We start from the raw sequence: 15,974 nt of genomic DNA on the forward strand, positions 1-15,974 counted from the left end.
TTATTTATTTAACAGAAGGCAAGAGAGCACAAGCAGGGTGAGCGGCAGAGGGAGAGGGAGAAGCTGGCACCCTGCTGAGCAGGGAGCCCGATGTGGGGCTCCATCCCAGGACTCTGGGATCATGACCTGAGCTGAAGGCAGACCCTTCATCTACTGAGCCACCCAGGCACTCCGATATATTTGCATTTTTTAATGTAAAAAACAACATAAAGCTTACTATTTTAACTATTTTTGTGTAGTTCTGTGGCATTAAGTGCGTTCCCATTGATGGGAAACATATCTTCAGAACTTTTTCGTTTTGGAAATCTGAAACTTTATACCCATTAAACAACTCCCCTCTTCTTCCTACCGCCAGCCCCTGGTAACCACCAGTCTGTTTCCTGTTTTATGAATTTGACTGCTTTTGGATACCTCATATATAATACTATATAAGTTATATAGTATTGGCTTCTTGTAACTGGCTTATTTCACTTACCATAATATCTTTAAGGTTCATCCATGTTGTAGTATGTGACAGGATTTCCTTACTTTTAAAGACCAGATAGTACTGGGGTACCTGGCTGGCTCATTCAGTGGAACATGCGACTCCTGATCTTGAGTTGGAGCCCCATGTTAGGTGTAGAGATTACTTAAAAAAAAAAAAAAAAAAGTCTGGTTAATACTCCATTTTATGTATATACCACATTTTGTTTATCCATTCATCTTTTGATAGACATGAGTAGTTTCTACCTTTTGACCATTGTGATTAGTGCTGCAATGAGTGTGCAAATATCTCTTAGAGACCCTTCTTTCAATTCTTATAATAGCCAGAATTGGGACTGCTGGATCACATAGTAGTTCTATTTTCAATTTCTAGGAACCTTCATACTGTTTTCCATAGTGTTTGCACTATTTTACAATCCCACCAACAGTGCACAAGGGTTCCAGTATCCACATCTTTGCTAACATTTGTTATTTTATGTGTGTATGTGTTTAAATAGTAGCCATCCTAATAGGGTATGAGGGGATTTTTTTTTTAAATTGAAGTGTAGTTTCATGTTCAATATTATTTTAGTTTCATGTAAGCAGTATGGTGATTGGATATTTATATACATATAACTTCATTGTAGTTTTGATTTGCATTTCTCTTATTAATGATGTTAATTGAACTTCTTTTCATACGGTTGTTGGCTATTTGTATATCATCTTTGCAGAAATATCTATTGAAGTCTTTGAAATCAGGTTATATGATTTCTTTGTTGAGCTGTGGTTGTTTTATGTATTGTGAATATTGATCTTTTATCAGATATATGATGTGCAAAAACACTTTTGCCCATGTCTTTTCAGTGTTCATTTTGTCTTTTGTCTGATTTTGCTTTTGTTGCCTATGCTTTTGGTGTCTTATCCAAGAAGTCACTTCCAAGTCTAATGCCTTGAAGTTTTTCCCCTATGTTTTCTTCTAGGAGTTTTATGGTTTTAAGTTTAAGTCATTTTAACTTTTTTTTTTTTTTAAGATATTTATTTGACAGAGAGACACAGCGAGAGAGGGAACACAAGCAGGGGGAGTGGGAGAGGAAGAAGCAGGCTTCCTGCTGAGCAGGGAGCCCGATGCGGGGCTCGATCCCAGGACCCTGAGACCATGACCTGAGCCGAAGGCAGACGCTTAACAACTGAGCCACCCAGGCGCACCAACTTTTTTTTTTTTTAAAGCTTTTATTTATTTATTTGCGAGAGAGAGAGAGCATGAGAGGGAAGAGGGTCAGAGGGAGAAGCAGACCCCCTGCTGAGCAGGGAGCCCGATGCGGGACTGGATCCCGAGACTCCAGGACCATGACCTGAGCCGAAGGCAGTCGCTTAACCAACTGAGCCACCCAGGCGCTCCTACTTTTTTTTTTTTCAGAGTAAAATTTAGTGGCATTGAGTACATTCACAATGTTATTCAGTCCTCCTCACCACTGTTTCTAAAATATTTTCATTTGAAATAAAAATTCTGTAACTAGAATTTTTAGCGATAACTAATTTATCAGAATTATTTATCTCATTTATCTAATAAACCAGAATTTAAGCGAAAACTCACCATTCCACCCTCCTCCTAGCCCCTGGTAACCTCTACACTACTTTCTGTCTCTATGAATTTGCCTATTTTAGGTATTTCACGTAACTGGAATCAGAATATTTGTCCTTTTGTGTCTGGATTATTTCACTTAGCATGATGTTTTCAAGGTTCATCCGTGTTGTAGCATGTATCAGGATGTCATTCCTTTTTGTGGCTGATTTTCTCTGCTTTTTTGAGGTCAGGGATGTCTTTTTCATCCTTTTTTTTTTTTTAAGGTTTATTTATTTGAGAGAGTGCACGCGAGAGCAAGAGCAGGGGGAGGGGCAAAGAGAAACGGGGAGAGAGAATCTCAAGCAGTCTCCTCTCTGAGCACAGAGCCTGATGCAGGGCTCAGTCTCATGATCCTGAGATCATGAACTGAGCCGAAACCAAGAGTTGGACACTCAACTGACTGAGCCATCCAGGAGCCATAGGGATGTCTCTTTCATCTTGATACCTCACCCTCTCTTGGAGCTCTTTCATAAAGGCTGTTGAACTGATTCGAATTCATGTTCTTAATGTGGGTTCCCAGTCACGGGGGATGTCCACTGACATATGCAAAACTCTTGAAAATTCAAACATATTAGTGTGTGTAAAAGTCTATTTTGGTAACCCAAGCCATAGTTATTGGCATCATTTCTAATTCTGGTCTAGTTATAATTTCCAGTTTTTCAGTGTACATCATTTTCAGAATATTTTGTTGTGTACAGAAAAAGTGTCACATGAAGGGAACAAGAGTAAAGAATAGGCAAATTTCTGCCTTTGCTTTTTAACTATGTAGTGGTTTTGTTAGGGGGTGGATTGATATCTAGGTACTTGTGTAGAGATAGGTTTTTCATAAACAGAATTTAATGGCCTAGTTAGAATAAATAACTAATGCTCTTAGGGTAAGAGCATTTTTGAAGGTAATCATAAGGCCTCCTGGTTTGTTTCAGTATGAACAAAACTCTTCATTCTCATGCATGAAAGGCTTTTTTTTTTTTTTTTTTAAGATTTTATTTATTTGTTTGACAGAAACACAGTGAGAGAGGGAACACAAGCAGGGGGAGTGGGAGAGGGAGAAGCAGGCTTCCCGTGGAGCAGGGAGCCTGATGCGGAGCTTGATCTTGATCCCAGGACCCTGGGATCATGACCTGAGCCGAAGGCAGACGCTTGACGGACACCCAGGCACCCCATGAAAGGCCTTTTTTTTTAAGATGAGCTTCTGCCTGCCTTTTTTTTTGGAGGTTCATAACTGATTTTTATCTGCTTATCTACGTTTCTTCTCTTTACTTTTTGGACTTAGCCTCCCACTCCATTTTCCTCCTCTCCAGTTATCAAGGGAATTTTAATATTAGTCCTTGGGGTATGGGATGAACTGGAAGTTTTATTCATTCAGCCATTGTCCCAAAGCTATTACAGCCCTCACAATACTTAACACGTGGGACTTTATTTAGGGTCAGGGAGGACATGCATGTTTTCTTCAAACAACATGAAACCATTCTTTTGTTCAAAACTATTTTTTGATTTTTGGTTATTTTAATAGTAGTTAGAATGTATTATGCAAGTTTAAGTATTTCAGAAATATAGTTTGAACCAGAGATTAAAATCCAGTGTAGTTTTTTTGAATGGGATCTCTTTTTTTTTTTTTAAGATTTTATTTATTTATTTATTTGAGAGAGAGAGAGAGAGCGCGTGTGCACTGCGGAAGGAGCAGAGGGAGAGGGACAAGCAGACTGTGCTGAGCGGAGCTAGATGCAGGGGGCTTGGGGCTCAAGCTCAGGACCCCAAGATCATGACCTGAGCCGGAATCAAGAGTCAGCTTAACTGACCAAGCCACCCAGGCGCCCCTTTGAATGGGACTTCTCACAGGGGCCAAGGTTGATTGCTGTTAGTATAATCCTGTATTTACCTGCACATTTCTTCCTAGAGGTGCTATGGATGCTGAAATGGTCAAGTAAAATAGAAACAAGAAATTTGTTAAAACCTGGAAAATTAGTCTCCCTATAATTGAGATTTGATCTCTGATTTTCTAGTCCTTAAAATGGAAACTTGTGGCTTGAAAGAATGATGTGATTTGAAAGGGATTTATAGCCTTGGAGGAATAGGTGTGACTGCTGCAGTCAAAAATTGGTACCTTCACTGTGTCACCTTCAGCATTTCTGGGCCTGTTTTTTCATCTTTAAAATGGAGATACCAACTTGGAATGGTAATATGAGAATTAATTGAGATAACTAATGCTTAGCATTGAGCAGTGCCTGGTAAAGTGTTGATGATGTTATTTTTTTTCATCTGTAAAAATGGGCATATATTTATCTCATGAATCAGTAACACAGTTCAACCAAATAAAACAGCACAGTTAAAATGCCTAGTAGGGCCATACATAAACAGGCAGTAAGTTAGTGTTCATTTTGTTTCCTCTTTTGGGTGTATTTTGTTTCACATTTTCCTTTGTGCTGGCTTAAGGGATAAGATTGTTTCCTAAAGTCCAATTTGTGCATCTGAAATGTTTTGCTACACAGGGCATCCTTTGCCATAGAACCTTTTAGTTCATTGTTCCCCTCTGGAATATTTGGGTAATGTGGTTTCCTAGATTCATCTTCACTGTATTTCTCACATGAGAGTCTGTTGATAGGAGTCTCCTATGTTCATAGAAAATTGAAAAATACAGGTGAGTATATTACTGGATTTGTAATAGGATCACCTGGGTCTCTTTCTAATTAGGTAACTAGTTTTAGGCATGGAGGGAGAGAGCCGGCTCTAATATTTAGAGTAGTAATGTAGATGAAAGAGTTAATCATGATCAGTTTAGTTGTTTGCTTTGTAAACTATGTTGTAGGAAGAATCCTTATTTGAGCTTTGTAATTTGCTAGTTTACGTGATGAATTTTTTGTAATTGTAACTCTGTCCTTGTCATGAAATTGGCTGTTAAAATGTCTTTATTTTTTTTAAGATTTTATTTGACAGAGCACGAGCGAGAGAGAGAAGTGAGAGAGCACAAGCTGGGGTAGGGGCAGAGAGAGAAGCAGACTCCCCACTGAGTAGGGAGCCCAATGCAGGGCTCCATCCCAGAACCCTTGGATCACAACCTGAGCTGAAGGCAGACACTTAACTGACTGAGCCACCCAGGTGCCCCTAAATTGTCTTTAAAGTAGAGGTTTTCTTACAGAATTAATCAGCAGAACTGTTCTGTAGTATTTTTAAATCTCTGCTATGTTATGGAGGCCATGTGGGTATATCTGTTTATTTTAAACTTATTTGAATTCCAGAACTGTAAAATTTTTCAAGAGTTTTATATCCATCATAAAATTCATATTGACTTAACATATTCTTTCTGCTAAGGAAATCTTTAATTCTCCTAAAAATTTTGTCTCCTAGGCCAGAGGCATAAATATCAAAATTTTCTTGAGGCATTGAGGCATGGGTGTTTTTTTTTCCCTTCAGACTGACCATTGTTTTACCCCCCCCCCCTTTTTTTAAGATTTTATTTATTTGATAGAGACACAGCGAGAGAGGGAACACAAGCAGAGGGAGTGGGAGAGGGAGAAGCAGGCTTCCCGCCGAGCAGGGAGCCCGATGCGGGGCTCGATCCCAGGACCCTGGGATCATGACCTGAGCCGAAGGCAGACGCTTAACGACTTAGCCACCCAGACGCCCCCTTTTTTTCCCCCTTTTTTCAAGTAAGCTCTACACCTGATTTGGGGCTTGAACGCAACGACACTGAGATCAAGTGCTCTGGGGCACCTGGGTGGCTCAGTCCTTAAGCGTCTGCCTTCAGCTCAGGTCATGATCCCAGGGTCCCGCATCGTTCTCCCTGCTCAGCCGGAAGCTGCTTCTCCCTCTCACCCTGCTTGTGTTCCCTCTCTCGCTGTCTCTCTCTGTCAAAAAAAAAAACAAAAGAATCCCATGCTCTACTGACTGAGCCAGCCAGATGCCCCAGTTGTTTTAAAATTTTTATACAGAGAACATGAATTTTATAAATATGAAAAGTAACATTAAAATTAGACTTTTTTTTTCCTCAAGGGATGAGAAAGCCTAGTTAGGGGAGACTGTGAATACTGCGTAAGTTATTTCAGTATCTAAAATGATTGAAAGCATTTTAGCTCTTAGAACTTTGTGAAGTTCTGGGGCGCCTGGGTGGCTCAGTCGTTAAGCGTCTGCCTTCGGCTCAGGTCATAATCCCAGGGTCCTGGGATCGAGTCCCACATCTGGCTCCCTGCTCTACAGGGAGTCTGCTTCTCCCTCTGCCTGCCGCTCCCTCTGCTTATGTTCCCTCTCTCGCTGTGTCTCTCTCTGTCGAATAAATAAATAAAATCTTAAAAAAAAAAACAAAACTTTGTGAAGTTCTGATGTGACCCTCTTACCAGCTGACCTCCCCACTTTACAGGAAATGGACTCACTTTCACAACAGCTTTTGGATTGTAACATTTTGATTTTTCTTTTCCTCCACTTAGAAAATAATGGTAGCAAATATAAAGAAAAATGGTGAGTTCTAGTTTAGAGACTGCAGTGAGATCTGATGGATCTCACTTAATTTTAATATGTCACTTGGGGATGTGTTCGTAGGTGCAGAGTGGCTTTAGAAGGAACTGTTCACTAACTTTTCTGACCTCCATGGACTGCCAACTCTTCTAACAGCTGTGTTCAGCTTTGACAAAATGGAGTTGAATATCACTTTTGCCCTATGTTGAAACTGCTGAAACTTTATTTTCAAGTTGGGAAGAAATGTCTTTAGTTTGGGGATTATACAAAATGAAGTTTTTTGTTTCCAAAGCTGTTTAATTTTATAGTGTCATACTTTCAATTTTGGAAGGTCAGTAGTTTCCATTTACATGACATTGCTACTCTTCAGCAAAAGAATCACTAAATTAGAAACTGTCACCACTTTCTCATTGTTCTTTTACCTTTTTGTTTCCTGTGAGATTGAAGAGACTGGGAATTTGTGATATTTTGGCGATAATGTGGGGTAACTAAGAATCTACAGTGTGTAGACTGTCTTTTTTAACCCATTATTTGGACATCTGTTAAGTTTTTGCTAGTTTCTGTTTTGTACCGATAATTTACTGTAGGCTTTTCCCAGTTTCTTTGTGCTTGTAGCTTTTGTGTATGGAAAACACTCTTTTTTGCTCCAGTTCCCTCCCCCCACACTACCATCACAGCTTGGCTACTGTTTCTTTCTTTCCTGCATGACTTCTGTCTGTGTGATGCTGCCAACTTACCATGCTAGATGGGGTGGGATATTACTAGTGAGAAACACCTGTGCCTCCTCTTGGCTGCCTGCCTGATTCTGAATGCTGTTACCTGAGCAAGAACCTTAGGGGTCTGGAGAGTGAAAGGAAGTCAGGGTAGTGGTGACAAGCAATCTGAAAATCCGTAACTGACACCATCAGCTAGCTGGTTATTACTGCATATTGAAGCAGTACTGTTTTGTGATCATATTGCCATTTTAAGCCTTGTAGCAGGTTTTCAACAAGGATGTTTCACTGGAGGTGGTTCTGTTCCTTAGGTCTGCATTTCTTAGACGGCTAGAGCAAGAGGAGCAGGCTTTGCATTTTTCATTTGTCAGCCTTTCCCTGCTCATGGTTCGATTTCTGTTTGTCATTTAGTGCACAGTTTCTCATGAAGCTTTTTCTGTCCATCCATCCAAATACTGTATTGTAGGATATTATTATTTTTTAAGATTTTTTTTATTTATTTGCGAGAGAGAGAATGAGAGACACAGAGCATGAGAGGGAGGAGGGTCAGAGGGAGAAGCAGACTCCCTGCCGAGCAGGGAGCCCGATGCAGGACTCGATCCCAGGACTCCAGGATCATGACCTGAGCCGAAGGCAGTCGCTTAACCAACTGAGCCACCCAGGCGCCCTGTAGGATATTATTTAGTATTTTACTAGACACATTTTTTCATTTCAGCAAGCTTTTAAGCTTTTTTGAGCATGGAGATTGCTTTATTGCTTAGTGTATTATATAACTTAAAAAACATTTTTTTAAGACTTTATTCATTTGTCAGAGACAGAGAGCGAACACAAGCAGGGGGAGCGGCAGACAGAGGGAGAAGCACGCTCCCTGCTGAGCAGGGAGCCCGATGTGGGACTCGATCCCAGGATCCTGGGATCATGACCTGAGCCGAAGGCAGACGCTAAACCGACTGAGCCACCCTGGCATCCCCCCAAAAATTTTTTTTAAAGTAAGCTCTAGGCCTAATGTGGGGCTTGAACGCATGACGCCAAGATCAAGAGTCACATGCTCTCCTGACTGAGCCAGCCAGTCACCTCGTGTATTATATAACATTGAGGAGTCAGGCACACAGTCCCTACGCTAATTACACTCTGTAACCTAGCCCTTCTTGTAAAAGCTTATTGGACCAGAGGTAGACACCTAACTCAAGCTGGGCAAATCAGTTTCTCCTAGGAATTTGAGATTGTGACTGAGATTTAAGTCTTTTTTTTTTTTTTTAAGATTTTATTTATTTATTTATTTGAGAGCAAGAACATAAGCAGGGAGGAGGGGCAGAGGGAGAGGGAGCAGACCCCCTGCTGAACAGAGAGCCTGATGTGGGGTTCCATCCCAGGACCCTGGGATCATGACCTGAGCTGAAGGCAGACGCTTAACTGACTGAGCCACCAGGCGTCCCACGATTTAAGTCTTTAGGGAACAAACATGTAACCTGTTCCAAGAAAACTTGAAACATATCAGTTCACATGCACAGTCAAGTCCAGGCTTGTCATATATCAGGAAGCAGTGAAGACCAGTCTTGTCATATATCAGGAAGCAGTGAAGACCAGTCTGCAAGGAGGGATAATTAAGTAGATTCATCCTGAAAGAAGTATAGATGAGAAATGCATCTCTGGAGAGAGAGGCAGCCATCCACATGCAGACTAGAAACCTAGGTGCTTAAAGCCTTTCCTACTTTCTGCCTTTGGATTCTTTGAGATACTCCAGTATCCTTTCAATTAATTCCATTTCTTTGCTTAGGCTAGCTTGAAGGTTTCTCTTAATTACAACCAAAAGCTTTGAAGAGAGTACAGAGCTCTAACATTTTTTAAATTCATTTGAATTTTAGCATAGTCAGGCCTAGGATCATGGCTTTTGGAAGATTGCCCTTTGCCCCCAGCAGGCGCCCCTCACCCCCACACTCCCTTAGGCTGCTTGAGGTCTTGGCTCCTCTGTCTGTAGTGTAGACGTTCACCTATGCTGTAGCTTTTGGTGTATAGAGCACTCTTCTGGTGCTTTTCCAAATCAAGATGGAGGTTTTGTTCTTACACATTTTTAATGATTATTTGTTTAGTCTATCTATTTAGTTTATTTGCTTAGATTATTCATTCTTTTCAGCATATGCAACTGATAATAAAATAATACTGCTATTTCAGATAGGTAACTTAAGGTGAGCCATCATTTTAAAAGAATTTTTTGTGAGGCATATGGATTAAGTTCTTCTTTTCTAGTTGAGTAACACATTTGTTTTAGTTCCTGATTGTTTCCTCTTAAGGAAAGTTGATGGACTTGAGTGGAATACAATAATGTGAGTTGAATGGCAGTTGAGACTTTAAACAAAGGGTAATGGTGAATGGCTGTGTGCCCAGTTGATGGAGTCTGTCTCGTCTCGGCTCAGTTAGTAACTTCATGAATGATCTGTAATAGGAGCATCACAGTGGTGTTTTTCTCTTTGAGAAATGTTAATGAGGGAGAGAGAGAAGCTCTGAGAGAGATAGTTTAAGTCTTCTAATTTTTTTCTTCCTATGATCATTTGGTATTTAAGTTGAAAGACTTTATTCCAGAAAAATGTAAAATTTCCCTGTAATATTAAGGAGCAGGAATTAAGAGACTAGAGCCAGCTTTGAAATGTGGGTTTGCATACAACCAGGAAGGAATGGATTTGCAGGGTAGAAAAAACTGGAAGACATTATTTCACAATGGAGGCCAACCTAATTGTGACTGTGTACCTAACCAGTTACACCTTCATGGAGTGCACATATGATACTGAGCTGAATGCTCTGCATAGAGGAAGGTTTTTTTTTTTTTAAGATTTTATTTATTTGCGAGAGAGAGAATGAGAGACAGCATGAGAGGGAGGAGGGTCAGAGGGAGAAGCAGACTCCCTGCTGAGCAGGGAGCCTGATGCGGGACTCGATCCCCCGGACTCCGGGATCATGACCTGAGCCGAAGGCAGTTGCTTAACCAACTGAGCCACCCAGGCGCCCCGAGGCATAGAGGAAGTTTTATTGTCCATAGTGCTCAGTGGTATTGGGCCCTTGTGCAAAGTAGAGACTCGATAAATATTTTTTAAATATTCCATGTCTGGTCAAATGGCACTTTTATGTTTTGAGACCGTTCAGTACTGAGGAATAGGAAGAAAATCTTTTAAAGTTGAAATTCTAAGAATTTCAGTTGTTTGCATCATTGTCTTTTGAAGATAATCAGTACAAGGAGTTTTCTGAAAAATAAAAAAGTAAGCTTTCCATTGAAAGACATTTAGTTGGCTAAGATTTGTACTATAAAAGCCTTTGTGTACCTCTGTAATCTTGAAACCTCATATTGTATACTGCCTGGACAAAATCAGAAGGCTTCTAGACAACCCTGATTCTGGCTCTGTTTTCTCTAGCTCCAGAGAATAAGAAAAGGAGAATCTGATACTGCTGGCAGTCTATGCTCTCTTGCTTTTCTGGGCCAAGACATGTGTTTAAAAATAAAATCAAGGAAATTGTAAACCAGTAGTAAAAACGAATAAAGCACCCAGGGGTTTGCTTCCTCTCATGTCCTGTGGCCTGAGTCTCTCTTTTTTCAAGCCGTTAGGCTGGTATTAAACTAAGGTGGCAAAACTGTGCTCTGGCTTTGTCCTTCTTTGCGTCCCCTTTTAAATTTATAGGAAAGAATTATGGAAAGACACCGTGTTTATTATGTATTTGTTTTTATCATATACTATTTCTGTTTAATACCCTCTGGGATACATTTACAAGTGCAATTAAAAAAAAAAAGCCTGCAAACTTCTTTATTGAAATCAAGTGCTATTTTTATTTATTAATGTTCATTTGTCTGGCGTAACTTTGCTCTGGCCTAAGAAAGACCTAGAGAAAGACCTCATTCTGTTCCAGGAAGCGTACAACTTAGAAAAATGTTTTTTGAATTCTGACTGCTCCAACTTCTGTGAACAAACCAGATCCACAGATCAGGTTTGTAAACGATCTGTTTTCTTAAGGTATCTTCTAACAGGATGGGTCTCAGGGGAAGCTGAGTGGCAGCACACATTTAGCTGGGAGTAGCAGTTCATCTCCCTGACGTACATCCCCTTTGTCCACACAAAGCAATTTTGGTGGCAGGCTTAGAATTTAAATGTACACTTCTCTGTTCTGGTCCAGTTTGTCTTATTTAATCCATTTTATTTTTTATGTTTCGTATGTCTGATATATTTCTAATATAATCATGTAGAAACCTGCTTTGGAGAACTCTGAAGTCTTGATAGGAAAAATTCTGAATTTATTGTATGCAAAATGGTGATCTGGAAAGAAATAGCATACATAGGTCACTGAAACTATTGAGTTTGTATTTATTTGTTTTTATGAATGGGGGAAGGTTAAGACTTGAATATATTTTATTCTTTTGTAAGAGAGTCACTGAAACAGTTTCTGATATTTCTTCAGCATTGTATACTACATGGTAATATTTCTTGAAGATAGCTTGCTGAAGAAAAAATTGAATCAGGCTTTCTGAATTGCCAGATCCAGAACATCAAAAAATGCTTTGGACCAAAAAAAAAAAAAAGAGAGAGAGAGAGAGAGGCCTGCTGGATCCACCCCCAGGAATCCTAATGGGTCCCCATGGTAACAGCCTCCTTGCTTACAACTTGTCACTGTGTAACTGTCACTGGAGTTCAGAGAAAAGCCAGTATATCAAGAACTGTGTGGCATTAACTACTCCTTGATAAAATGCTGTTGCACATTTGAAACGAGACAGAAATAGAAAGTTAAAGGTTTTAATTTCTGTGTTCCATTAATTAGATGCTTTAAAAAGCTGCCTAATTATGGTAAGGTGCAGCAGTGGGAAGGTGGTGGGTGGCCGAGGCAGGGCGTAGGAGGAAGCCAGAGTCTCAGAAGGTTAGAATCTTCAGGGTTTTTTCTTCTCTAATCCTTTCATTTTGCAAATGAGGGAAGTGAAATGCCTTACTTAGGTTCACAGAGAAGCAGAAACAGGATTCCAGCCCAGGCCTTCTAATTTCCAGCATAATGTTCTGCTGTCTCTACTCACACCTTGCATTTACCATGCCTCTTTGTTTCATAAATGAAGTCTCAATTTCTGAGGTTAGAAAAGGACCTTAGAGGTTATGCAGAAAAACTTTCTGCCCTGCAAAGGAGTCCTGTTTGCACCATCATGGGCAGGCAGCCTCTGTTTCTTCCCTCAGGTGGGGGTTATCTGTTTAGTTTAGCAAGAACCTCCTTGCCTGAGTTCAAAGAGAAGATAGTTTTACATGGGAAATTTTAAAGCTATATGCCTTATTTTTCTTCTCTAATAAAATAGCAATTGAAAATCAGACCTGAATGTTTTTTATTAGCCTGTTTATCTCCATTTAAGTCATGCTTGTCAGTCATGACAAGACAGATAGTTCTTTAAAAGAATTATGTCCTGCCTAAACCCTAGAACTTTGAAAAGGTAATGCCATATTTGGAACAAGCTAGTCTTCTAATGGGTGGGAGGGAAGAGATTGATAAATGTTATATTCAGCTTAAAGTATTTTATAATGTGCTTAATAAGATGAAATTGATTGTAAGCTAGAGTATCAAAAGAGGCCTCAGTATACTTGAAAAGCAAAATCAAAGCCAAATAGGCAAGTGGTTTTGTATTCTTGTGGTGCATTTATGAATGCTTTTGTATAGAGTAGGTTCATTTACATAAAAGTGAGTTTTGGGTTCAAAACCAACATTATTTAGGCAATTATTAATCACCTATGCCAAAACACTTTTTGGTCTACTTTTTGGATGTCCTGTTGCTCAGTGTGCCAGTCATCAAATGCCCTTGTCAGAGAGGGCTTCAGCTTTTATTTCACTTTTCCTCTTTCAGAGTTGCTTGAAAGGTAGTAATAGGTAAACATTTAAGATTATAAACTTCAGGGGCGCCTAGCTGCCTCAGGCGGTGGAGCATGGGACTCTTGATCTGGGGTCATGAGTGCAAGCACCACCTTGGGCGGAGAGCCTACTTAAAAAAAAAAATTATTAGCCTGAGGTTTTTTTTTTTTTTTTAATACCTTTTAAGATAAAAGCACACATGCATATTTTCTAAGATATACAGAAATGTTTTCAGTTTCTCATAACACAGATATTTTTTCCTCGAAGAATTTACCATACCTAAAAATGGAGAATTTGGCTCCAAGATTAACTTTTCTTTTTGTCTTACCAGAAAATTAAAGTGAAAATGCTGTTGGCAGTCTTTTGCTGTCTTGACTTCAACACAGTAGAGAATGCTATAATGAAAATGTGGCTGAGTTTTTAATATTCTGGGATTTCATGACCACCAGCACTTGTTGTGCAGCCAAGGTAATTAAGGTAATCAAATATTTTAGTCATTAGTAGGTTTGGCCTGGCTCTTAAAGAAATCTCTAATCCTAGCTGTATTTCCCGTGCCCTTTTCCTTTTTAGTCTACAACACTTATTATTTAGTTGTTCTGGCTCTTAATTTGACCAGTGAGTTTTTGCATAAAAGTTCATTTGTGAAGTTTTTCTTGATTAGAAAGTATGCCAAATTATAGTGTAATGAAAGAAATTGTTAGACTTCACATTGATGGGGGAGGGAGGAGAGACAGAGACGGGTGGGATGGGAGAAGAGAGATACGGTTGCATTCTTACCATTTGATAGACAAGGAAGTATGAAGTGTTAGGAACCGCTTTGAGGAGAGTAACTTATTTGGGGCACCCAGCTATTAAGTGGTAGGACACTGTGGGACTACCAGTCCACACTATAGATGCTGTACTCTTTTCCTATACTTTTCCGGCTTGTTGAGGCCCAGTCTCCTAACAGTAATGGAATAATTTATTTTTGTAGCCACTCCTTTTCCTGTGGTAATATAATTTTTAACCATTAAATCGGTGATGTAAATTCAGTATCTCATTCTAGAAGTTCTTAGGTTGAGAGAGTTAGGAAAGTAGGCACATCTATTAACTGCCCTGGTGTGAGATATTTTTTGTGTACCTTAGCTAAACTGTTTACCTGTTTTCTTATCAAAAAGTGGGAGTGATTTACCCTTAACAGAAGTGGCGTGGAAATGTGATTTTAAGGTAGTAGCATTCATAGCATCCTCAAGTCTTTTTAAAAAAAATGCATGGATCATAATAAAGTTCCTATTGGAGGTATCCCTCTCACGGGTCATTTAATAGATCAGAAAACTGGATGTTAACAGCTTTATTTGGTTCCCTGACGAGACATGATGTGACATTAAAGATTGTCATCTCCTCCCACCCCCCCCTTTTTTTAAAAGATTTTATTTATTTATTTGACAGAGAGACACAGCGAGAGAGGGAACACAAACAGGGGGAGTGGGAGAGGGAGAAGCAGGCTTCCCGCGGAGCAGGGAGCCCGATGCGGGGTTCAATCCCAGGACCCTGGGATCATGACCTGAGCCGAAGGCAGACGCTTAACGACTGAGCCACCCAGGTGCCCCCTACCCCCCTTTTTAAAAACTAGTCACTCTCTCCCAACTCTCACGCCCCGTAGCCATCCTTTTGGCTCTGATAATTACTTAGTTCTTTTTTTTTTTTTTTTAAGATTTAGAGAGAGAGTGCAAGGGAGAGGGAGAAAGAATCTCAAGCAGACTCCCCACTGAGCATGGAGCTCTCTGTGGGGGCTCGATCTCATGACCCTGAGATCATAATCTGAGCCAGAATCAAGTTGGGTGCTCAACTGACTGAGCCACCCAGGTGCCCCAGAAAATGACTTCTTAATTCTAAGCAGCCATAGTCCATGAGCTCCTAGAAAAGAGAGAGAAAGAGAACCCCAGTCTCTCCAGGGGGCCTTTCAGTCTGTGCCATATTTACCAAGCAATCTGTCTGGTCTGTGACCACGTCCTCTTTTGTCTGGGCCCACATGAAAGAATGTCCCAAATGCTATCTTGATATATGTCCTCACTAGCGATCTTGTTCTTTAAGCCTCCTTTTACAGGTTGATTCACAGTAGGGGAGTCATGTTCAGAAACTTTCTGATAGCCTGAATTTTCTTGTCTTTCATCTCTTTGCTTCTATTTATGTTCTTTTTACCTCTTCCTTGAGCTTGCACCTTCTGCATAGTTGACTCTATTATATCATCTTTGGGGCTGCAGAATAAAGTTGGAAGATTTTAAAGTTAAAGTTCCCAGAATAATGTAGTCGCCCACATTGCACATATGTCACATTTTGAGTTTACTAGTTAAGCCTCTAAATATGTGCTTTATATACAGTATGTGCAGTGTGATGACTTAGGTTGCCATGAGAACCTAAAAATTTTAGGCTTAAATTGTTCAGCAGCAGACACACATTTTTCCCTTATTGTCTTAGAGGGAGGCTAATTTCTTCTTTTGTCTAATACACTTTTTACAAATTGAGATATTAGGCAGTGGCCATTCTCATATATTCCTTCCTGCTAACCGGATGGGTAGCTTCTTTGTCTATTATCAGTCTCCTTCACTGCAATCTTCCATGCTCTAGTTTTTTTCCTCTGTACTTGTCTCCTATTACTTTCTTTGCTACAGGATAGAATTAGAGGTAGGAAACTGGAAGCTTTACCTTTTAAAAAAGTGTACCTAGTATGAGAGGAGCTATATAGTGGGATATCCCTAACACACCTGAGGAATTCTGGTCTCATGTAAGCCTCCTGAGATGAGCTGTTGGGATAACATTGGCTTGAAAACTTTTTTTTTTTTTTTTTTTAAGTATTGTAATGTTAGTCTGTCATCTAAAAGTAATTC

At 39.9% G+C, this 15,974-nt stretch overlaps 1 protein-coding gene across 11 annotated transcripts in view; it reads left to right on the top strand.

Moving 5' to 3' along the window:
- Window positions 1-15,974, top strand: part of CELF1 (CUGBP Elav-like family member 1) — an 83,643-nt gene that overhangs the window by 3,418 nt on the left and 64,251 nt on the right. The window contains exon 1 of one of the 11 annotated variants that reach the window (XM_064576462.1): window positions 13,447-13,584. The exons of 7 other annotated variants lie outside the window; for them this stretch is intronic. The gene's annotated coding sequence lies outside the window, so the exon portion shown is untranslated. Of the gene's footprint in view, window positions 1-13,446; window positions 13,585-15,974 lie in introns of those variants that run through there. 3 more of the 11 variants (XM_064576461.1, XM_064576453.1, XM_064576460.1) reach the window with 3 other exon arrangements.

Source organism: Mirounga angustirostris, unplaced genomic scaffold (genome assembly GCF_029215605.1).
Source record: "Mirounga angustirostris isolate CCGP_5_RB_7025 unplaced genomic scaffold, mMirAng1.0.hap1 SCAF_13, whole genome shotgun sequence".
In the NCBI taxonomy this organism is placed as follows: domain Eukaryota; kingdom Metazoa; phylum Chordata; class Mammalia; order Carnivora; family Phocidae; genus Mirounga; species Mirounga angustirostris.